General features: G+C 40.9%; 1 protein-coding gene across 1 annotated transcript in view; it reads left to right on the top strand.

The window, feature by feature from the left end:
• Positions 1–25,418, top strand: part of LOC123746926 (protogenin) — a 170,684-nt gene that overhangs the window by 27,216 nt on the left and 118,050 nt on the right. The window contains exon 2 of the mRNA XM_069319462.1: positions 8,564–8,591. The gene's annotated coding sequence lies outside the window, so the exon portion shown is untranslated. The remainder of the gene's footprint in view (positions 1–8,563; positions 8,592–25,418) is intronic.

Here is a 25,418-nt window from a genome sequence, read left to right as displayed (position 1 = left end):
ACATTATCTAACACAGTGCACAGTTACAAACCCATTAAGATTTCAACTTAGAATCAGCAGAGCAGAAGAAGTTGTTATACACATGGGACAAAATCTTACTGAAGCGACCATACGAGTCATAAATACTCATACTCCGCCCAAGTAAAACAGAAACAAGCAACACTTAGTGGGCCAGCCAGAGGCTTAGGGCCCGTGAAGGAATATCCCTGCAAAAAAAAAAAAAATGTTCGAGAGCAAAGCACTGTTCGAGAAGTATAACATCCTGTCCTCCTATGAATTACGTCTGAATTTGGCCGTTTGTCCATATGACCGAAAAATGGACGTTATTTGAAAATTAAGAAAAAGTTAAAATAAATTTTGGATATTTTTCCAAAACAGTAAGTTAAGGGTACTCTGGTAGATTAGGAGGACAGGAAATTCTGCTAGTTTCAAAACGTCATGAAAAACATTAATTGAAAGTTTCATCTCCTAAGCTTATCGAGTAAGCCGGACAACTCAAACAAAAAACGGGACAGTACATCACTTTCGTGAGCTAATTTAATTTCAAATTCCGACTAAATTTGACCATAGAGTGCATACGAGTGAAAAGCGACGTTATTTTTAAGAGAACGGGTTGCGTCATTAGTTGTGAATTGCGTGCAAACCGTTTTTCATTCATAAATAGGGGGTTTTGACAGCTGGATTAGCAAGCATTTAGTCCTTGGTGATGAGGACCGGCTGGCGAGCATATATTTATTTACTCTGGACTTATTTCACCACATCAAACTCTAAATAATTCCTTATATCATTGTCACTGCAATCTGGATTTGTCTGGTATTGAGCATAAGGGGCCATGGGACCAGGATTTAAAAAATTGTTGTAGGGTATTCATAATTTATTATCCTGATACATGTGAAAGGTGCTGCACCTAGGCCAAGTTTCAGCATCTCAGCCTAAATAGAGACGGAGAAAAAAAAACAAAACAAAAAAAAGACGAATTTTTCAACCATGTTCAATTGATTTCACAGCCCACAATTGTGAACCAAAATCATTTATACGACACTCAGCTATGACCTTACTATATAATAAAGATTTGCATGTCACATTATTATCCCAGATGTATTTAGTGCAATAATACAGATTTTATAAAAGTTTCCCAAAAACGTATGCAACAAAATGAGGTGTATCATTATTTATAAAATCAATAAATCTACGTAGATAAGAATAATGACATGCGTTTATAGAGGCGTAAACTCTACATATAATGTGCAAGTTTCATGTAAATAGAATAATAAATAAAGGCTGTGAAATTTTATCTAGTTGTAAAAGTTGGAGTTGCGTAGCGCGCTCTCAAAGTTTACTCAACCTGCGGTCACTCGTGACTGGTGATTTACGCATTGCGGCCAGCTCGTATGGAGAGCTCGCATGCATCTAGCTGTCAATGCTTTTCTCTTGTTCGTTTGGTAAGTCATATTGCAGTACAAATAGCTAAAAATAGCAAAAATAGCATGTTCTGGGAGATATTGTGTGAGCGCGTCAGCATACATCCTCTCTCCATGAGAGACACGCAGTCACTGACTGCACCACCCTCGTGTCAGGCAATAGAGTGTTGCCATTTGTGTGAGTTTATATTCATTTTATGCATAACATGTTATTTTCAACGCTATTACGAAAAATAAGACATCTACAACGTAAGATACAATACCCCGCGGCGTACTCACGGCGCGAGGACCAGATTCACGAAAGTTGCAGCGGGAAATTTGACTCTAATTACGTTATTTTTCAAGATATCATTAAACGGTTTGGACCACAGTGTTGCCAGAACGTAGTATTTTTCGTAAATATTCCATTTTTCATCGGATTTTCGTTTACCATGGCCCCTAAGGCTCATCAACTGACGATAGTTATTTGAGCCATAGCAGTAGCTCATTTATTAACTATAGGTATATTTTAATCTATAACATAATCCACAAGTAAAGTAAACTTTCAGTGTATATACACCGATAAATTGGGTACACATTTCGGTGAGTATACCATCTTCAAAGATACCACCAATAGTCTCTCAACTCGATTTTTTCCCCAACAATATTTAAACCACAGGAGAGGTATGTAAAGCCTCGACTGATGTTTATTGGCCATCCATCAAGTACTCTTTATTCCTAAACATCATTTATAAATAAAATAAACTATCTGTATACCGGGTACACCGAGAAGTGGAGTAAATCTCTTGGTGAATAACTGAATAAGTTAATGGATTTTGTTGACATACATCAGTTGATATGGTACATGCGTGATTGGTTAGTTGTCCAGCTGAACTAGCAACGTGATTGGCTAAACAATAACATTAAACATGTTACCTTCCCTCTCATTGGTCAAACAAAAAGCAGTAGTAACCTTTGTTGAGTCACAGGTGAACCAGGTCAAAATCATAAATAACTTCGCATGAACACCTTCCTGAATTTGGCGTAGAGATGATCTTTCAGAGTAATTAAGAACTTTGGTGACACAGGTATTAAGAAGAAATACATGACGCTTAGTAGCTCTAGGACCAGGATTCCCAAAGCATCATGTAGTTTTCTTGCATTCCTGTGTTGTGAAGGCTCTTCAGCACCCAGTCAGAAGACCCCTAACCTCGATTCACCAAGGTGTTCAGCCAATTAGCCTAACGTCTATAGTGGGAAAGTTACTTGAATCAATAATTGCAAATACAATTAGTCTTCATCTTGCAAACATAAATCAATAAATGATTCTTAACATGGTATTACAAATGGCCTTTCATGTTTAACAAATTTCCTTTCATTTTATTCCAGCATAGTTGAGGCAGTTGATAGTAGTAAGGTTTGTGATGTTGTGTACCTTGACTTTACCAAAGTGATACAGTGCCACATGAAAGAATGATTAAAAAGATAGAGGCTCATGGTATTGGGGGGTTTATATTAAGTTGGATTAGGGCATTGTTACGGCCCTATTGGGTCGCAACTGGGGTTCTTCTCTGATGTTATTAGAGTTTGGGTATCCGGCCCCAAGTTAGTAGTGGCTTTCAAGGGGTGTGTTCCGTAACGCAAGTAAATTAAAGGGGAAGGGATACAAATACACTAATTTAAATATATATATTAACCACCACCATAAATAAATATCTCACAGTCACTCGCTAGGACTATAACTACACTTATATACAATAACTTGTCTTCCTCTGAAGACACAGGATGCTCTACGGTGCTCAAGATGAGTAGCCCTGGTTCTCTTCTCGTGGCCTCACGATGAATCCTTTGATTCTCTAGGCGAATCTACCCTGGCCACAGGCCAGCCAAATCACAGTCCCACTGGGTGCACCGTCGTGGAGGCCTTCAACCACAAATCCAGCCTATAGCTGGCAGGTTCCAATCAGCTCCGCTGCGTAGGCCACTCCACGACCGATACTAGGGTTGCGAGCCCTAGGCAGGAGCCTCGTGTGATTCCGCTGATCACTCTCCTCTCTATAGCACCACAGTAGCTAGTCTCTTCCACCAGTCAACCCCCAGGTACGACGATTCCTCAACTCTGCCACGTCACAGGCAGGCTAACACTCTCAGCAGTGTTCGTCCGGGAGCAACTCACAGCTTCTGCAGCAAACACGTGGAGGGACTATGGCTGCCTTGGGTAGACTCATCCATCGTCCAATACAGCAGTCCCAGGTCGACTCTGTAATCAGACACGTCATTAGTGTTGAGGACACTCTAGGGCACCTCACTTACAGGCTTAGACACAAACGTCCATTTATCCACTCCATAGATGGCGTTGCTGTCTAAGCGCCACCTCACCAGAGGTCAGCAGCGGCTATGTCACGAGCTGATTAAGACGGGAAACCAGCCCCTGTGGCCGGTATATCCTGTCCTCACTAGATGGCGCTGTCCATTTGGAGGGGGTTTCGGGAGCTGACTCACAGATGGCGTGGACGTCACTGCTCCATGCTACGACGCTGGACTCGGGTCCGTAACAGGCATGACTATATCAAAGGAAACAGAGAGTTTGTATAAATGGGGTTAAGTCAGAGTGGGAAAATGTTGTGACTGGAATACCTCAAGGCTCTGCCCTGGTACCTCTGTTATTTATAATATATATAACAATGATTTAGATTCAGGTTTGAGCCGCAATATTTGCAAATTTGGCGATAATAAAAAAATCGGTAGGGAAATAAATACGGAAAAAGACTCACTATCACTTCAAGACGATCTAAATAGGGTTTTGAAATGGTCAAAATTTGGCTGATGCATTTTAATGCTGATAAATGCAAGGTTTTGAGGCTAGTTAATGATAAAATGTTACAAGATTCGAGCTAGGTGGTGTTGAGATTGCAAAGTTGGATTGCAAAAGGGATCTGGGAGTTATGATTAGTAAGAATTTAAAACCCAAAAATCAATGCATAAATGTTCGTAATAAGGCTAATAGGACACTGGAATTTATTAATCAAAGCGTTCCTAATTAGACACCTGGTGTTGTTCTTCATCTATATCTTGCTCTGGTTAGGCCCCATTTAGATTATGCAGTTCAGTTTTGGTCGCCGTACTATAGATTGGATATAAATTCACTGGAACGTGTCCAGCATCGCATCAGATGACAAAGTTAATCCCCCAAATTAAAAACCTGTCATATGAAGAAAGATTGACAAAGCTTAAATTACATTCTCTAGAAAGGCGAAGAATTAGGGGGTGACATCATAGAGAAACAAGTGGATGAATAGGCATAACAAAGGAAATATTAATAGGGTATTAAAAGTATAAACACAAGACAGAACACGAAACAATGGGCTTAAATTGGATAAATTTAGATTTAGGAAAGACATAGTTAAATACTGGTTCGGTAAAAGGGTTGTTGATTTGTGGAACCAATTACCACTTAACTTGGTGGAAGTGGGGGTTCCTCGATTGTTTCAAACGTGGGTTGGACATGTATATGAGTGGGATTGGATGGTCATAAACAGGAACTGCCTCTATGGCCCAATAGGCCTTCTGCAGTTACCTTTATTCTTATCTTCATGCACTTGGAACAGACCCTGATAAGGATTTTGAATGAGACAGTGAGAAGGAAAGGTGCCCAACCACTTGGACAGTCAGGGATTAAACGCCGCCCTGCATGGAGCGAGATCGTCGCTCCACCGTCCAGTCCAAGTGGTTGGGTGTATGTTCTTGCGGAGTTATATAGAGATTTGGTTCTGGTTCACCTGTTTTTCGACTTAGGTCACTATTTCTTTTCGTCTGATAAGTCAGACAGACGGTAATATTGTTCACCTTATCGTTTTAGCCAATCATGTTGCTGGCGCCGTTGGACAATTTAACAAATCACTTACGTTTTATATCAGCTGATGTATATCAACAAAATTAGTTCGAATATTCACTGGAAGGTATAACCCACTTCTTGGTGTACCGGGAATATAGATAGTTTAAATTCTTTTCCTGTAGATAAATTTTGCTAGTGTAGGCTAATAGATCAGCTTCGCATTTCATGTTCTTTCCTGATTTCATGTATGACTAACCATCCTGTGAGATGAGGATATTATATGAACTTATAGCTAGTTTTAAATTTACACTGTGTAATCTTTCATAAAGAATAGAGTAGCAGAACACTGCTGTGTATACCTAAGCTAGTTAAATAAAACGTCAAACCTAGCAAATTAAAACTTATCAAATATATTGTTCATAAACAGCCTCATAAATCAGAAATATTTCCTAATTTTACAAGGAAAACTTTAAAGTAATAGTGCCTATTATAATTATACATTTTATAAAAAAAAACGATGCTCATATTTTATGATACCGAATAAAAGAAAAAAACAATGCAATCAGCACAATTGTTATATACAGTCCTAATGACATAAATAGATACATTACAAAACATAGAAGACATGTCATGGTATGCTACTTTTCCTATTGATACGTATCTTATTCTGAAGCTTTTATAGATAAAAGCCTAAATAAACTAACAATGCTTGAAATAGCAAATATGTTATGGTAATTTTTGTATTGATTTATTATTAACATCTTTATTAACAAAATGAATTACAATTGTGCCTAATCTGAGGATTTCAATTAAGTCTTATTAAAGTGAGGTATTCTCACTGATGATAATGCTGGTATTCACTGTAACTCAGGACAAAGGCTCATACACAAGACAATAGGTCTAAACTAGCACATATATAATCATGGTTACATTTTTTTATGTATGAATATGTAAAAGCAACTTTCGATTGTGCGCTGTCACACAAGGGCAGGGATGGGTTCATAAGTGATGCAGCTTAGAGGTAATATAAATTAAATTGTTCTTCATTCCTTAAAATGGACAAGAAAATTTTGGATAAATCGTCAGGATGTCGTCCAGAACACTTGAGTCAATGAAATAGTTACACAGTTGGTGATACAATAAGCCAGGAGGTCTAAAATCTTTTACGGCTTGACATTCAATAATATACTGTTTTAGTGAATGACTTAAAGGTTTATCACAGAGTTTACAACCTGAATATTCTGGTAGTAGCTCAGGCTCACTAACCTGCCAGATGTGTCTGCTGCAACCCATCCTCCGAATTGACAGTACGGTTTAATACTAAGTAAATTTCCTTACTGTCATACATCGTACATAATTGCACTTCTGGGGCTGTTACATTTACCTCCCCACATATTCTTCTCGTTTCCTGTTAAGACACTCAGAATTTTAGGATGAAGGTTTCAAGTTAAATTTGCTATACACAAGTTATAAAAATCAGGAATTTCTTTTTCAGTTTTATTAAACAATAGATATTTTATACAAAATTTGAAAATATCCTGAATTACTTTACAATTTATTGATATATTTTAGTTTTATTATATTAGTTTTATAAAACTGTAAAACCAATATAGCTATAGGTTAGGTACTAATTGTAATTAAGAAACAATAAAATGCTTATCTCCAAACACTAAGAAGTTTAGGTTAGGTATTCAGCTTTTCGGTTAAACTCAAATATTCACAATATATTTGACGGTACGGTTTAGTACTAAGTGAAAATAAGTACAATTCCTGACTGTTATGAAAAGTACATAATTGCACTTACTGGTGCTGTTACATTTACCTCCCCAATTTTGGAGGACGGGCGGGTCTATAGCCAAGGCAAATTCGTGCAATGACTATATCACATTGCCTGGTCCGGTTACTGTGCTGGACATACAAATACTTATTATTACAAAATTTGTCATAGCTGTTAATATTGCAGCTTTCAGGGCTCTGGGCATTTCTTAGTTCTTCTAAATCTGAATTAATTTCTTTAATTTGAATGTTTCTAATAATTGCATTAGATAGTCCAAAGTCATAATCAGTGTTTTCTTTACTGCAAGCCTCATTGGCCAATCGTTCTACAAAGTCATGTTTTCCATCTCCAACATGGGATGGGATCCACACAATTTTTTTTTATTGATACATAAAATTTGAAACGGGAGATTTTCAAATGAAAAATATAGCAATTACCTAATAATGTCAAATACCCAGCTAAGAGTATTCTTATTATATGACCATATTTTTCATTTTAGGTGGAACTGTATCAGAATAGGAAATAACCAGTTAAGTTAATAAAATAGATTGAATGATTACAGATAAGTGTTGTCCACATTAAAATATGTAAATAAATAAATAAATATACAAACACCTAGATGACATTTAGTAATGATATATTATTTATTATTTGATATTTTTCACATATTATATACAAAATTTATTTCAAATTAAGAACAATTTGAATACCGAAAATATTACAAAAGTTAGGTAAGACCTACTCTGATTCAAATTCAATGGCCTAGTCCTTAATATTTTATTTGGCATGAATAATTTAATATGTAGGCCTATAATTACTAAAATACTTTATAATTTGAATTATAGGCAAACTATTTCTATTAGTCAAAAAATTTAGTTTGTCAGAGAAGTGCACTGACTACTGGCTTCTCTTATATCAAATAAACAGCCGTTAATATTGACTTATTTAGTATTTATATAATTACTTACTGTGGCAATTTGTATTTGTCTTTTCACAAAATTCATATTTAACACGAGTTATGGACACATGCAACATATTTTGCTGGCAGGACGAGATCCGACCTGGACCCATCTACGAAGGTACTGTATTTTGAGTTCTAGTGTGTCAAGTTGTGTTGTCGAGAAAAACGTTATTTATGTACAGTTTACATAATGCTATGAGTGTTCAGGAGGTTTGTAGCGTGTAGCGGTGTTCTTGGGAGGATTGGCGTTCGTGTACATCTTCCTGAACCGCAACGGAAGCGCCTAGACAGTGATAAGAACGAAAAGTTTCGGAAGCACTTGCGTAACTGCTTCGTGAATCCGGCCCTAGGTCCTGCTCAGTTATCAAATTGTGTCCTTATACTGCAGATAATTGGACAGAAAAAAATGCACTTCCACCTTTCAACAAAAAAAATAACTAACAAGCAATGTGCTTATTAAAAAAAAAATTCAATTACGTAATGTTAGAATTTATAATTATAAATATAAAAATATTAATACTTGACCTACATAACGCTAATTATACATAATTTTTCAAGATTATTGAATAATATTGTTTACGTTTTCACAGGTGTTTTGGGGCGGAAGTGCTGTGGACAGTAAGTACGTCAAGTATTATGTTGTGGCTATAACCGAGCTCTGAATACTATTTCGTTGGTGGTTAACATAATTGGAGTTATGTACGAATTATTTTTTGTGTGGACTGCAGATAATTTTAAAGAACATATGTGAAGTGAATGACACTACTTCTATTGGAAGGATTGAATTACCTAGACTCTGTAATACCTGTTAGGTGATAACTACGTTGTTTATTTTAAGGGATTGACTTAACCTAAAACATACACAGACACACACACACAGGGGCCTCGTAGCCTGGTGGATAGCACGCAGGACTCGTAATTCTGTGGCGCCGGTTCGATTCCCGCACGAGGCAGAAACAAATAAGCAAAGTTTCTTTCACCCTGAATGCCCCTGTTACCTAGCAGTAAATAGGTACCTGGGAGTTAGTCAGCTGTAACGGGCTGCTTCCTGGGTGGGTGTGTGTGGTGTGGAAAAAAAATAGTTAGTAAACAGTTGATAGGCGGGCCGAAAGAGCAAAGCTCAACCCCTGCAAACACAACTAGGTGAATATACACACACACACACACAGTAGTAGGCCGCCGCCTACTACTAGCCGGAAAATAGAGGCTAGATCATAGTATTTGGCCTCTCGCAGTGTGTAGCAAGCAGCGTGCAACGTAGCATATCGCAAGCGATAGAGCGAAGAAACAAAAGTGGAGCTAGTGGCATCACAGGTACATATACAGTGTGGAGAACCGCATGGAGCGACATGACCTGACGGCCAATGTGGGAAGACCCGCTGTGGAACTCCCTGGTTGTGCGTTTTGGGGGGTGACTGGTAAGTGCCCGTCTCTCTAAAGTCTTCAACAAGTGTGCAAGGTCTATATAATATCCTACAGTAGTCACATATAATGCATTTCATTCGATAATAGAATTGTATTCTTAATAGACTGATAGAGAATGAGGCAGTAACTCACTGTTGTTGGGATCTGAATTACACTAAGTTGGTATCTGAATTATTCTGCGTGTGTAGGGATTAACAGGTCAGGGTAACACCGCCCCCCCCCCATTCCCCCTTCACGTCAACTGGACACCATAGATAGAGTGACATACAATCTGCCCCTCCCCTGCCTAATTCTATCAAAACATATCAGGGAAAGGGACAAAGATGGCAGGAGAATGCACCAGGGACACAGGAAACAGTCAAAGTGACCAAATAAAGGAAATGTTAGCACAAGTTTTGGAGGAATTCAGGAGGGAGATGCATGAAATGAAGAGTACAATTAACAACCTGCAAAGTGAGCTGACAGCAGTAAGGGAGTAGATCATATCCCTCACAGAGAAAAACAATGAGACTGAACACCAGATAATCATCCAAAGGGAAGATGGAATTGTCGCATTGGAAGGAAATGCATCTGTACCTGAAACATTTGAGGAAATACTGAGAAAGAGCTCAGATTTAATGGCCACAGTGAGGGAGGTAGCCATGCAAGCAGCTACCTCACAGGAAGCAGCAAGGTGCACCAGTCAGCTGCTGGAAAGAAAAAAATCAGTGACAGCTGTAGGCATCAAAGAACAGGAAGGATCCAATAGGCAAGAATGGAATAGCAAAAACAGAGAGGCAGTAAATGGGATACTAAATGGGTTAAGGATGGAAGGGGCTGAACAAAATTTTGAGAAGGTTTCAGGTTGGGCTGGTACAACAAGGACAGAGGCCGCCTGGTGAAGATAGTATTTGCAAATGAGACCACGAAGGAGGTTATTCTAGAAAGGAAGAGTCATCTGCAGTATGTGGAGGAATACAAAAAAGTATTCCTCCAGAGGGACAGGACGAAGGAAGAGAAAGCCAGGGCGACACAGGCAAGGAGGAAGTGCAGGGAGAGAGGAGCAATCAGGAAATCACAGCCCCCAACACAACAGTCCCAGAGACAAGAGGGGAACCCACAATCAGCATCCCAACAACACCAGAGGGGAGGACAACACCGCCACTCTCCTCAACATTGAAATCCTTCCTACCCCTTTCCTTACCTGCCCCCACCCAAATGCTCACTCAACCCTCCTTCCTCCCCCACCCATTTCCAACCCTATCACCCCTCACCCATTTCTACCATGTCCTCCCTTTCCCGCCGTGTCCCCCTACCCCAGCCTTCATCTCATGCCCTCCCTATCCCTCCTCCCCCCTCACCCCATATCCTCCATGTCTCTTCTACCTCCTTACCCCATACCCTACCAGTCCCCCCTTCCCTTGATCCCCCACCCCCCTACCCCAGAATCCACTGTGACCCTGATAACCTTCTCACAGATCTTCACACCTACTGAACAGCTTCCTCCATCAGCAGAACACTCAACACGAAGAGGTCAAGAGAGTGAACAGAAAGAAGCGAGCTTCAAGGCAATGTACACTAACATAGATGGGATTATGAATAAAACAAGTGAACTTGGGGAATGGGTACTAATAGAAAACCCAGACATAATAGCACTCACAGAAACAAAGCTAACAAAAACCATAACAAATGCAGTGCTTCCACAGGACTACTATGTAGTGAGGAAAGAGAGAGAAGGTAGAGGAGGTGGTGTAGCTTTGCTGATAAGAAAAGGCTGGAGTTTTGTAGAGATGATTGTTCAGGGCTGTGAAGATTTCAGTGACTACATAAAAGATACCATAGCAATTGGAGGACAAAAAATTATAGTAGTAGTCATATATAACCCCCACCAAATGACAGAAGACCCAGACAGAAATATCATAGAAACAACCTGGCCATCATCAATATAATAGAGAGAGCAGCTTCTGTTGCTAGCAGGGACAGATCCAGACTACTAATCATGGGAGAATTCAACCACGGGGAGATAGATTGGGAAAACAGAGACCCACATGGAGGACCGGACACATGGAGAGCTAAGCTGCTGGACGTAGCAACAAGAAACTTTCTAAGTCGACACATTAAGGGACCGACAAGAATGAGAGGAGAGGATGAACCAGCTTTGCTTGATCTGATATTTACCCTAAATGAGGCGGATATAAGGGAAGTTAAGTTGAAAGCCCTCTTGGGAATAAGTGATCACAGTGTATGGATTTTTGAGTACCAGGTAGAGCTAGGAATTATCTCTCCCCAAAAAGAACTGGGAAACAAAGGGCTGGCATACCAAAATGGAAGTTATGAGGTGATTAGAAAATTCCTAGGGGATATACTATGGTACTCAGGACTAACAACTAAGTCCGTACAAGACATGATGGACTATTTCACCCAAAAATGTCAGGAGGCAGTCAGCAGGTTTGTCCCGGCCCGACAGGAAAAAAAGCGAGAGCAAAAGAAGAATCCGTGGTTTAATAGGACATGTATGGAAGCAAAGGAATTGAACAAAAGGGCATGGAGGAACTTCCGGAATAACAGAACACCAGAAAGCAGAGAGATACCAGAGAACCAGGAATGAGTACGTCAGGGTGAGAAGAGAAGCAGAGAATAGTTTTGAAAAGGATATAGCAAACAAAGCCAAGACCAAAGCAAAGCTACTCCACAGTCACATCAGAAGGAAAACAACAGTGAAAGAACAGGTATTGAAACTTAGAACAAGCGAGGACAGGTATACAGAGAATGACAAAGAGGTGTGTGTAGAACTCAACAAGAGGATCCAGGAGGTCTTCACAATAGAACAAGGTGAGATCACTGTGCTAGGAGAAAGGGAGGTAAACCAGGCGGCCTTGAAAGAGTTCGAAGTAACGAGAGAGGAGGTCAAGAGACACCTGCTGGATCTGGATGCTAGAAAGGCTGTTGGTCCAGGGACGGGATCTCACCATGGCTACTGAAAGAGTGTGCAGAGACACTTTGCTTGTCACTCTCCATAGTGTATAGTAAGTCACTGGAGACGGGAGACCTACCAGAAATATGGAAGATGGCGAATGTGGTCCCAACATACAAAAAAGGCAACAGGCAAGAGACACTGAACTACAGGCCAGTGTCCTTGACTTGTATACCATGCAAGGTGATGGAGAAAATCGCGAGAAAAAAACTGGTAACACCTCTGGAGAGAAGGGACGTCGTGACAAATCGCCAACGTGGGTTCATGGAGGGTAAATCTTGCCTGACTGGCTTAATAGAATTCTACGACCAGGTGACAAAGATTAAGCAAGAAAGAGAGGGCTGGGCGGACTGCATTTTCTTGGATTGTCGGAAAACCTTTGACACAGTACCGCATAAAATGGCTGGTACAAAAGCTGGAGAGACAGGCAGGTGAAGCTGGTAAGGTGCTCCAGTGGATAAGGGAGTACCTAAGCAATAAGAAGCAGAGAGTTACGGTGAGGGGTGAGACCTCCGATTGACGTGAAGTCTCCAGCGGAGTCCCACATGGCTCTGTACTCGGTCCTATCTGTTTCTGATCCATGTTAATGATCTCCTGGAGGGTATCGATTAATTTCTTTCAATGTTTGCGGACGATGCCAAAATTATGAGAAGGATTAAAATAGAAGAGGACTGTTTGAGGCTTCAAGAAGACCTAGACAAGCTGAAGGAATGGTCGAACAAATGGTTGTTAGAGTTTAACCCAACCAAATGTAATGTAATGAAGATAGGTGTAGGGAGCAGGAGGCCAGATACAAGGTATCATCTGGGAGAGGAAATTCTTCAGGCGTCAGAGAAAGAAAAAGACTTGGGGGTTGATATCACGCCAGACCTGTCTCCTGCAGCACATATCAAGAGGTTAACATCAGCGGCATATGCTAGGTTGGCCAACATACGAACGGCATTCAGAAACTTGTGTAAAGAATCATTCAGAACTTTGTATACCACATATGTCAGGCCAATCCTGGAGTATGTAGCCCCAGCATGGAGTCCAATATAGTCAAGGATAAGACTAAACTGGAAAAGGTTAAAAGGTTTGCCACCAGACTAGTACCCGAGCTGAGAGGTATCAGCTACGAGGAGAGACTACGGGAATTAAACCTCACTTCGCTGGAAGACAGAAGAGTTAGGGGGGACATGATCACCACATTCAAGATTCTGAAGGGAATTGATAGGGTAGATAAAGACAGGCTATTTAACACAAGGGGCACACGCACAAGGGGACACAGGTGGAAACTGAGTGCCCAAATTAGCCACAGAGATATTAGAAAGAACTTTTTTAGTGTCTGAGTGGTTGACAAATGGAATGCATTAGGAAGTGATGTGGTGGAGGCTGACTCCATACACAGTTTCAAGTGTAGATATGATAGAGCCCAATAGGCTCAGGAATCTTTACGCTTGTTGATTGACGGTGTAGAGGCGGGACCAAAGAACCAGAGCTCAACCCCCGCAAACACAACTAGGCGAGTATACACACACACACACACACACACACACACACACACACACACACACAAAGGCACAACTAAGCCAACATATCAAGAGATCAACAAGAACGAGAGGGGAAGATGAACCAGCAATGCTTGATCTGATTTTTACCCAAAATGAGTGGGATATAAGGGAAGTTGAATTGGAAGAGCGATCTTGGGAATAGGCGATCACAGTGTTTTGATCTTTGAGTACCTGGTAGAGCTAGGATGTATCGCCCCCCAAAAAAAGAACTAAGAAACAAAAGGCTGGCGTCCCGATAGGCGAATTATGAGGAGATGGGAAGTTTTCTAGGGGATATGCCATAGGACACAGAATTCAGAGCAAAGACTGTACAAGACATGATGGACTATGTCACCCAAAAGTGTCAGGAGGCACTAAACAGGTTTATCCCGACCCAAAAGAAAAAATCTGAGAAGGAAAAGAAGAATTCATGGTTTAATAGGGCAAGTATGGAAGCAAAGGAACTAAACAAAAGGGCGTGGAGAAACTTCCGAAATAACAAAACACCAGAAATCAGAGAGATACCAGAGAACCAGGAATGAGTATGTTAGTATGAGAAGAGAAGCAGAGAAGAATTATGAAAATGATATAGCAAATGATAATGATATAGACAGAACCAAAGCTACTCCACAGTCACATCAGGAGGAAAACAACGGTGAAAGAACAATTGATGAAACTTAGAATGCGTGAGGATAGGTATACAGAGAATGACAAAGAGGTGTGTGAAGAACTCAACAAGAGGTTCCAGGAGCTCTCACAACAGAACGAGGTGAGGTCACTGTGCTAAGAGAGGTGGCATAAACCAGGCGGCCTTCGAACGGTTCAAAATGATCAGAGATGAGGTCTAGAGACACCTGTTGGATCTGGATGTGAGAAAGGCTGTTGGTCCAGATGCAATCTCACCATGGGTATTAAAAGAGAGTGCAGAGGCACTTTGCTTGCCATTCTCGATAGTGTATAGTAGGTCACTGGAGACGGGAGACCTACCAGAAATATGGAAGACGATTAATGTAGTCCCGATATATAAAAAGGGTGACAGAATGCATTAGAAAGTGATGTGATGGAGGCAGACTCCATACACAGTTTCAAGTGTAGATATGATAGACCCCAATATTCTCAAGAACCTGTACGTCATTTGATTTACAGTTCAAAGACGGGACCAAAGAGCCAGAGCTCAACCGCCGCAAGCACAACTAGGTGAGTACAACTAGGTGAGTACACACACACTCTACACACACAGTTACATACTTATAGAATGGCCCAACATATTTGCTGACATTACATTTTCTAAGGTAGAAACTTGACATTGACTGGGTGTAAAATAGGTAGACGTGAGGAGGAGTGATGGAAGCCCGGGAGGACGTGGAGGCTGGTGTGAATGTGGGTCAGAATCATCGGTCCTCAGAATGATAGGATCTGATAAATGATGGCTTCCAAGAATGATAAATCTTTTAAATATAGATATATTAAAAAATCAATGAATCATAATTTCATATTTGAGGCATTAATCGAAACACAACAGTAAATAACCCGGTAAAAATGTAATAGGAGAGAGAGAGAGCGCATTAATTTTGTGTCTGTTGAAACACATCAGGTGAGGAATATTGGAAATATGTAAGGAATGAGAATACTACCAGGAAATGACTCTAATCTTAAATCTGTGCTCCATAAGATAAAGCTGAATGAAAGAATCAACTGAGGCTGTTAGGTTGCGCAAACCTACGGCCAAGACATTGCCAGCCACATGAACTCCCACTGAACCATCAATGACTTGTAAAAGTCATTCAACAGGATTTCCACTGAAATCAGAGTAAGTCTGGAGGCCCCTAATGAAGCCAGTCCAAGTTTTCACGTATGACCCTTAAAGACTTTGTTGGAAGGGGGAAAGTGGTGCTATACCTTGGGCCCCAACTTCAGAAACACACAAATATCACACTAGTTATAGTAGTAGGTATCCGTCAATCCCGTGGGGTTATGGAGTTGTGCCCTGGGTGTCTAGTTGTTGTAGTCTAGTTGGATGCAGCGCCTGCTGTGGCTGTGAAGGCCAACCCGAGAATGACAGTCTCGACTGCAGCGAGCGCAGATAAACGCTGAAGCGGGTGCGTTTGACAGTGGTCTAGACCTCTGAAATCTATTATCCTCCGCCTGCCTCTTCAGTTCATCCTCGAATTGCTGGAGTCCCTTCTGCACTTTACATCTCCAGGCAGATCTGTCCGCAGCTACTGCCTCCCAAGTATTGATGTCGATGTTCATCTGCTTGAGGTCACGTTTGAAGGCATCTTTGAAACGCAGCTGAGGTCTTCCGGTGGGTCTCCTTCCTGATGCCAGTTCTCCATACAAGAGGTCCTTCGGTATGCGGCCATCAACCATGCGTGTGACATGTCCCAGCCAACGCATGCGTCTCTGTTTCAGGAGAGTGAACATTGAAGGGACTCCTGTTTTCTCGAGTACAGTGTTGTTGGTGACATGGTCTTTCCACGTGATGTCAAGGATGCGTCTCAGGTTCCGCATGTGAAAGGTATTAAGCTGTCTCTCCTGGCGAAAGCGCAGGGTCCAAGATTCCGAGCCTTAGAGAAGTGTACTCACCACACATGCCATGTAGACTTGTACCTTGGTGTGCACTGTGTCGTGACGCTGAACCCCGGTTCATTCCGAACACAGTGATTACACAACACATAACACCTTGCCTCAGCAACCGTTACTACGACCGTGTACTCCTACACACACCAGACCCTTGAGGCGTACCACTAGGTTTGTACTGGAACACAATGAGTGAACATATGGAAGGTATTTAAAGGCCGTCGGGTTTTGTCATTTAATTACAAAGAATAGACTCTGACAAATAATAGCATATTAACATACTCTATTAGGTTAATACACTTCCAATACCCATAGACCACTTGACCTCCGCGGTCACCACCCACACTCGTAACTTCCGCCTAAGTCCCTAATACGGAATGATTACTACAACGCTCCACACCCGGTTAGTCTTTCATTCAACACTCACATACTGCAGACTTAACTTGGTCACTAAGATCACATCAGGTTCTCGCATAGCTGTCTGCCACACTTCGCTGCTGCCACAACCGGAGATCCAGAGGACTTCTCAGTTCAACTCCCACAATCAGACTGACTCCAATCAGCCATCTACCTCAACCATTTCACCCCGCATCTCAAGGAAGGTATAATCCGATTAACCTTATCCCTAGAAGCGGTAATCTTGTTCCTAGAAGCCTGAAGAAGAAGAATTCCTCTTTCCAGGAATTATTAATTTGGCTAGGTAGCTGCGGTCTTAATCCCTTGAACTTTCTTAGATATGTGATCCATAGTCTGTCTACTTAACATGTACTTCCAATCATCATTCGTTAAGTGTTGTAGTAATGATCCTCTAGCTAATAATTCCTACTAACTTGTGGATTACAACACCACTCCCCTCCTTAAACACGCATATGTCCCCATATGCATCATTGCAGTGGTTCCATTGGTGCAAGGACCTGGAGGATGCACCCACCATATATGTACAACTAAAAAATCATCCAATAAGTTCATCATACACACGATGAAATAAATTAAAATTTTCCCCGACATGATTCACAACACTTCTCCAACATATACATTGTATTCACATCATAGCACAGGTAAAATAGTCTGTAATAATTTTTCCCATCTCCATCAATGCACATATACCTAAACTGCTGACATATAATTACATACAAACATAACCATAAAATTACATGGACCAGGATACTGGCACTTAAACCGAAATGACACTAGTCATTAATATATACACAACACATATATATCTAAGGTTCTTCATCCTTAGTAACTGTTACCTATCGTACGTTACGGCTCGTGATCCTACAGCAGCCAAACTTTAATAAGTCTAGGGATACGACACAACTGCTGTTCTCAATAGCGAATCACCAGTATAACCCCTTACTAGGTAATGAGCACAAAAATAGAATCTTCATAGGACTGAAGAATAAAGACTAAGCATATATATATAATTTATATTAAATAAATCTCAAAGGCAAACAGATGATTATATGGTCACAATATATCACATTAAAAATATCACTGTAACTTCCAGACATTAAATCAAGATTAATATATATGGCTATGATAGAACAAAAGAACTTAACTCCAACAAGGGTTATCTCCCTGGCTCCCGTCCAGCTACTGAACTCTCGCTCTGTCGCCACCCACATTCTCACCTCCCGTCTGCCTCATCCCAGGATGAGGGATGGAAACTAAGGACTTTTTAATATTTTAAACTAATTGAACAACCACTTGTTCTCAAAACACATAAGACTGCAAGTTACATATAATAGTGACTTACAAAATATATAAGTATAATGACACCTGTTTAATTACAATATATAAAGCATTTCCTAACTAAATAAAAGTGACATCTGGAACTCTCAAACTGAACAGGTCCAGCTTTCCCGTATCAAATCAAGTAATAGACGTGTGCAGAGACAACCGCTCTCCTGTCCACTGACGCTGCCAAACCACACGACAATTTACCCAAAACACAATGTGTGTACATATACATGCAATGATAAAATAAAATAATATTTATTTTAAATTTATATACGTATTCTGCTAGGAGTACGTAACACTTCCACCTCCAAGAAAAAAAATGCAATAGATTGAAGATATATGGCATTTTTTCAAAGTAAAATGTATGACACTTGAGATTTATGGTATTAATTACACCAAACATGTAAAAGTAATAAGAACACATTTCTGGACAAAAATGAAAACACTCCAAATATAGTTTTACAGAAAACTCAGAAATTTCAGTCTTATGACTATGTTCTACATATGTGTCACTGGAGTATGCAAATTTATCTCTCCAAGGTACTATCTCATTTATTTCACTTTGTTTTAGATCATATTTCACACTCCTATCTACATTATCATTAGTAGCATGAATAGAATTGTCAATAAAGGTAGCTGCTTTCACACAGTTATCATGGCAATTTAGTTTTTCATATGTTTCTACTATTTCTCCAAGATCAGTTTTATTTTTCCATGTGATTCCTTTTCCACATGGTGAATTTTTCCAAGACAGCCTCCTCTTTCCATTACTCCCTTTTTCTGGAGCTGAACTGCTAATTTGAAACTGACTGGATGTTGAGTAGATTTGGGACTTCTCCTGGGTATGCTCTGACACAGACATCTGCTCATCATCACTCTTGATCCTCTGTGGAACACATACTCTCGCCCAATGGATACTAAAATTAGAGAAAGTAGCATTAAACCTCACAATTATGCATAAAACTTTCCCATTCATAGAACCTTCCGAAACACAAGACACCGACTTATCAAACCTTTGACCTTCCAACCAAGAAATACAACTCAAGATTAGTGCAAAGACTACCTGATCGAACTGACTCAGATGATCCATAAGGAACACAGAAATCAATTGCCTCATAACTCTGTCATAACGATCAGTGAAAGAAAACAGGCATATGCCTAGGCACCATATCTCAATCATAACTCTCAAGACAAGTTCACACCCCCTGATGGTGAACTTGAACACAATACACACGTTCATCAACCGTCTAGTCTTCCAAGAGACTAAATAAAACATGCCGAAAACTTTACAACCCTCACCATCACTTCCCAAGTGATTTACGTCTGATGACAACCAATCAACCAAGAGGTTTAAGGGTCTTAACATCTTGAAGATGAACAGCAGATTACCTGGGAAACGCCCAAGGACAATCTGAAACCCTTCACAATGATTAACTCTAGGTAGGATAACCTTATCCCCCAACTTGAATTGCACACCTGGAGCCTCAAACATCTGCTCCCCAGTATGATTTAATCTTTCACCCACAATATGACTCTGAAAGTCAACTCCAATATGACTCTGAAAATCACCACACTTGAGTGGAACATACACTTTTATCACTCGTGCATCAAAATTACCTGGATCTGAATATAGAGACACTGCTCTAGCATAACTCACCACTTCCTCAGAACTGGATGCACAACCTACTTGAGTAAACTCTCTCTGCTCCACCACAAGGCTTGACAAAGATGTCCCACAGTCCATTACTTCACAAGAAAATGGCTCCTGCAGAATAAAAGTAGATTTCAACATCCTACACACACTCTGACTCAATGTACACAATGAGAAATACTTCCTCCACATAGAATAAGAATCACAACTCCTCAACTTAGATCCAATTGCTGCTTTACCACTCTTAATGATTTTACCAAAATTTCCTCCCATGACTTCTGGAGCTGCTTGGAGTACTGTCTGCTCACAATCAACAATATAACTACCAAGCTGGGTCACATCCTCACAGACAACTGAAGAGGGAGGCTCAATGGGTCTCCATCTACTCAACAGAAGCTGATCCTCTGGCTGCTTTCCCACACTCTCCAAAACTGGATCTACAGTACAGACTGTCTCCTTGCTTCTCTCTGAAATCTTAGGGTCAGTTCTACTCAAAGCACATAAATGAAGGGAATCTGAAGCGAGCGGGCAAGTAACAGGTAGTTTGACCTCCTCCCCTATTATATCACCTTGACTAGGGTGAGGCGGGGCCTCGACAACGGACTTACTCTCGACAACTGATTCTAAACTTGGAGTGAGCGGGAATACTTCTGCCAACCCGACATCTTGTCCTAAACCATTCACTTGGCTGGAATACAGAGTCGTGGCTTTTAAGTTTCTCTCAACTCCTGGCACAACGTTCGTAGTGAGCGGGCAAGACAATGGTACATGGACATCCTTTCCCAATTTATTGGAATAAAGCAGAGTCATAGTATCAGGCTTACTCTCAACAACTAAATCGGCCACACAGGAATCTGGAACAACCACATCCCACTTCTCCACTGAAGGGGTACTGGTTACTGGAACAAATGCTTGAGTAACAACATCAGAACTGACAACTGGATTTATATTAGTACTGACATCAGCACAGGTAGAATGGACAAAACCATCTTCTACAACAGGTTCATTCATAGAACTAACTTCAGCACAGGCAGAATAAACATGGTCTGCAACGGGCTGTTTACACAAACGGGGATCATTCTCACCCACAACATGATTTATGGCCACATCATTACCCAATATAACATCCACACCTGGGATGGGCAACTGTGTACTAACACCCACAGTGCATAAACGTGGTGTAATGGTGGATCTGAAATTAATGTCTATTAGAGGTACAGTTTTACATCCTGCAACACTCTGAAGAACAACAAACTTTCCTGTCTCTCTCTTTTCAACATCAGAAAGAATACTGGATGAAATTATGGTTTGGGAAGCACCTGTATCACGAAGAATAACCACTGGCTTCCACTTTCCATTAATACACAAGACTTCACCTGAAGACATATATGGTGAATACTGTTTCACCCAATTGGGGTTTACAGTTACATGTTTATTTGTAAGTTTATTTTGCACACCTCTGCAATAAATGAGACCAGTTGGTCGTAACTCAGGGTGCAATATAAAACATGAATGAATTCCATGGCCTTTTCTCTTACAATGGGAACAGGACCTTACAGTGGACACACTGGTAGAACCAACTGTAGGTTTAGAAATAACCTTATTATTATTTGACATTCCTGACAATGAAGTAGCAGGATTAGGTTTTGTAAGAGAAGAGCTCATGGGAGTAACTGGAGTACTAGGACTGGATGGATTCTGATAAGGAGTTCGGTGAGCATTATAATTTACTCTACGACTAGACTTAGGTGAAGTGGCCGTAAACGGGGCCTTAGTCAACAACTCATGCTCATCCGCGAGCTTTGACAGCTCATCAATGTCTGTTACATTCTTTTGTTCTGCCATAAAAGTAGACAACTGGTCTGGGAGACATGACAATACTTCTTCCATTATAAGAAGATTCTTTAAATCATCAAAATCAGTGACTGGAAGTGACTTTAACCATCTGTTGCAAAAATTCGTCTTCTGACGAGTAAAATCTGCTATTGTCTGATCACTTGTCCTCCTTAGATTCCTGAACTTTTGCCTGTGTGCCTCTGGATTTAGTTGGTATGCATTGAGGATGCTTTTCTTTACAAAGTCATAATCAAAACTATGAGCGTCAGGGAGGGATGTGAAAACCTCCTGACTACGCCCCTTGAATTGAGACTGCATAATGGCTACCCACTGATCCCTTGGCCAGTTCATACTGATGGCAATTTTATTAAAATGTGCAAAGAAAACCTCAGGATTCTCCTCATTGAACTTGGGCAACTCTATATACTTATTCATCCTGATGGGATTATTATCACTATTTGTTGAAACATTACTAGTATTTCCATGCCCAGCTGCCATACGCTGTGATTCAAGCCTGAAGTTAGTGTCAGCCATTTGTTGTTGAATCTCTAATTGTTGCTTCTTTGTGGCTTCAAGTTGCAACTCAATTAAACCTCTCTGGTTTTGTGCCGCAATTTCTAAACGCCTAGTCTCAAGCTCCCTTTGCTGAGCTTCAGCCTCTAATATTTTCTGTTCTTTTTGAGCTTCAAGCTCTAATTGGCGAGCTTCTAACTCAAGACGCTTTAACGTCATCTGATCACTCGACTCCTCTCTTAACTCTTCTAGAATTTCTTCCTCTAACTCCCCATTCTCAACAAAATGCGTCACAATGACTTTCAATATTTGGGCTTTAACCATTCTATTGCTGGCGGTCAAATCCAAATGATTTGCCATTTGTATTAACTCAGTCTTTTTAAGGTTCTGAATCCCTTCAAAGTCTGGTTTAGCCACCAACGCTGCAACTTTCTCCTCCATCGTTACTAACACTTGGCACTTGATTCACAAAAATAATTAAAATAATGGCACTGCACTACACTTCACTGTAAAATTGTCACCACACTGAAAATTCGCTTGGCCTCACTGCACAAACAAAATATATAGGATGACTTACCTCAAAATCGTGAAACGTTGTTACTTGACACACAGGAAGGCTTGCTTGGCACATGGAATAGTTCTTAAGAAACACACAGAGACACTTGACACACTGGTACCTAGGAAGGCAAGGTTAGATTAGCATAGTTAAGTTAAGTGGGACAATATTTCCCGGCACAGGCCCCCATAACTCTTTGTTACCTATCGTACGTTACGGCTCGTGATCCTACAGCAGCCAAACTTTAATAAGTCTAGGGATACGACACAACTGCTGTTCTCAATAGCGAATCACCAGTATAACCCCTTACTAGGTAATGAGCACAAAAATAGAATCTTCATAGGACTGAAGAATAAAGACTAAGCATATATATATAATTTATATTAAATAAATCTCAAAGGCAAACAGATGATTATATGGTCACAATATATCACATTAAAAATATCACTGTAACTTCCAGACATTAAATCAAGATTAATATATATGGCTATGATAGAACAAAAGAACTTAACTCCAACAAGGGTTATCTCCCTGGCTCCCGTCCAGCTACTGAACTCTCGCTCTGTCGCCACCCACATTCTCACCTCCCGTCTGCCTCATCCCAGGATGAGGGATGGAAACTAAGGACTTTTTAATATTTTAAACTAATTGAACAACCACTTGTTCTCAAAACACATAAGACTGCAAGTTACATATAATAGTGACTTACAAAATATATAAGTATAATGACACCTGTTTAATTACAATATATAAAGCATTTCCTAACTAAATAAAAGTGACATCTGGAACTCTCAAACTGAACAGGTCCAGCTTTCCCGTATCAAATCAAGTAATAGACGTGTGCAGAGACAACCGCTCTCCTGTCCACTGACGCTGCCAAACCACACGACAATTTACCCAAAACACAATGTGTGTACATATACATGCAATGATAAAATAAAATAATATTTATTTTAAATTTATATACGTATTCTGCTAGGAGTACGTAACAGTAACAAGTTAATAATAATTTAACATCTTGCCTTGTACTGTTGACATAAGGGCTTACAATGATCACACAATGTTTCACTGGCCTCCTCCACAATTGGCAGCATCACTTCTCTTGTCTTCGTGTCCCATGGTTGCTAGGTCATAGATCCTCCATGACCCAGACAAAACCCAGGCTGTCCAGCCTGGTGAATGTTGTCAATGTCCCATCGTTGCTCTGAGCTAACGTGATCCTGGCCTCCAGAGCAAGGGAGATTCCTACCCCAGGGTCATGTTCCCTCGGGTCTGTGCTGACGTCTCGTTCCAGGGCACCAACCCCAGAACGCTGTAGACACCGCACAGCTCTCTGGTCATCCTTCCTTGCTGTGCTCACCACAACTGTAGAACATTACTCTAGGCCCATCTGCCCAGAGTGTGTCCACCTTTATCCACACCTTCCCGACCGCTGTACCTGCAAAATATTCTCTCGGAGCCCCCTGGCTCGATCCCATTATTACATAACACCCCCTCGGCTCCTTACTCTCTCCCCGTATATAGCCTGAGCGCAGCTGCAAAGCCATTGCAGCTGGCCCTTATCCCTGCTTTGATGTCAGGGGGCGAATTTCGCCTATAACGTCACGTTGGCTTCACTTCCTCCCCCTTTTTTTCTAGAATTACTGAGCGTAGCCTCATAGCTTCCCTTCTACTCTACCTGAAGCTCTGTGACATGATCCCGGGGGACCTTCTCAAGCCTAACACTCAGTAATGGTGCCGATGAGGTAATATACAGTATATACATACACATACATTATCACAATAAATACCTCATTAAAATCATTTCACAACTTATGTCACTAAAACATCATACTGCCACTGGCTCGCCTCTAGCGAGATTCCTGTAACAACTTAATAAGAAATTAGTATATCTACTTCGCTCGCCCACTGCAACCACCAACACCTGAAATTTTGAAATTCTACCTTGTAATCTTATCCATAAGACTTACCCACTCCGACATAATTAATGAAAATTTTAATGAGAATAATGAATTTTTATTAGTCTTTTATGAGTTTTGCTAGATATATCGACTTGGCTCGCCTACTGCAGCCACCAACTCCTGCAATTATCCATATTTCATCTTATCCAAAAGACTTACCCACTCCGACACACCATTACCTCTGGTCATCCCAACCACTGATGACCTCATTATAACACCACACCTCCCCACAAGCACTTCCTGCGTCCTAACGCACCGAACTTGCTACGCCGATTCTCACCTTACCGACCACTACCTGGCGCCCCTGCGCCACCATATATACTCCACAACACCACCTCCATACCAGGCGTCCAAACGCCAGTACACTACACCACCCAATTGCGTCCCCAACGCCATCAACACTCGGCGTCTCCAACGCCATCAACACAACACTCGGCGTCTCCAACGCCATCAACACAACACCCGGCGTCCCCAACGCCATCAACACAACACCCGGCGTCCCCAACGCCATCAACACAACACCCGACGTCCCCAACGCCATCAACACAACACCCGGCGTCCCCAACGCCATCAACACAACACACCCTGTTCTCTGGTAATCCGTTAATTACCTGACCTACACTCGTCAGGTATAATTTCTTGTGTAGTGGCCACTCACCACACACTACCACCTGCGTTAACATAGTTGAACGCTAATG

The sequence above is a fragment of the Procambarus clarkii genome, chromosome 93, assembly GCF_040958095.1.
Source record: "Procambarus clarkii isolate CNS0578487 chromosome 93, FALCON_Pclarkii_2.0, whole genome shotgun sequence".
NCBI lineage: Eukaryota > Metazoa > Arthropoda > Malacostraca > Decapoda > Cambaridae > Procambarus > Procambarus clarkii.
Note: the sequence above shows the minus strand (reverse complement) of the source record. Positions and strands in the feature narration are given on the sequence as shown.